A 226-nucleotide genomic window follows, 5' to 3' on the forward strand; every position below is an offset into this window, starting at 1 on the left:
GTCCTTCTGCTAGCTGTTATGGGCTAGCTATGGAGCCCTTAACTCCTGTAAGTATGTCCAGAAGGGACATTTTTTCATTCTTTTATTCTTTAGATTCAATCTCTTCCTTCTTTCCTTTTCCTCCTTTTTTGACTCCGGACTATGTACATCCTCCTTCCACTCTAGATAGCGCGAGCACTTCTCTGCCCATTTGGATCCAGTTCTTAACTGGTAGGGAGCTTTTCCA

This window comes from Olea europaea, chromosome 13 (genome assembly GCF_002742605.1).
Source record: "Olea europaea var. sylvestris chromosome 13, O_europaea_v1, whole genome shotgun sequence".
Classification (NCBI taxonomy): Eukaryota; Viridiplantae; Streptophyta; class Magnoliopsida; order Lamiales; family Oleaceae; genus Olea; species Olea europaea.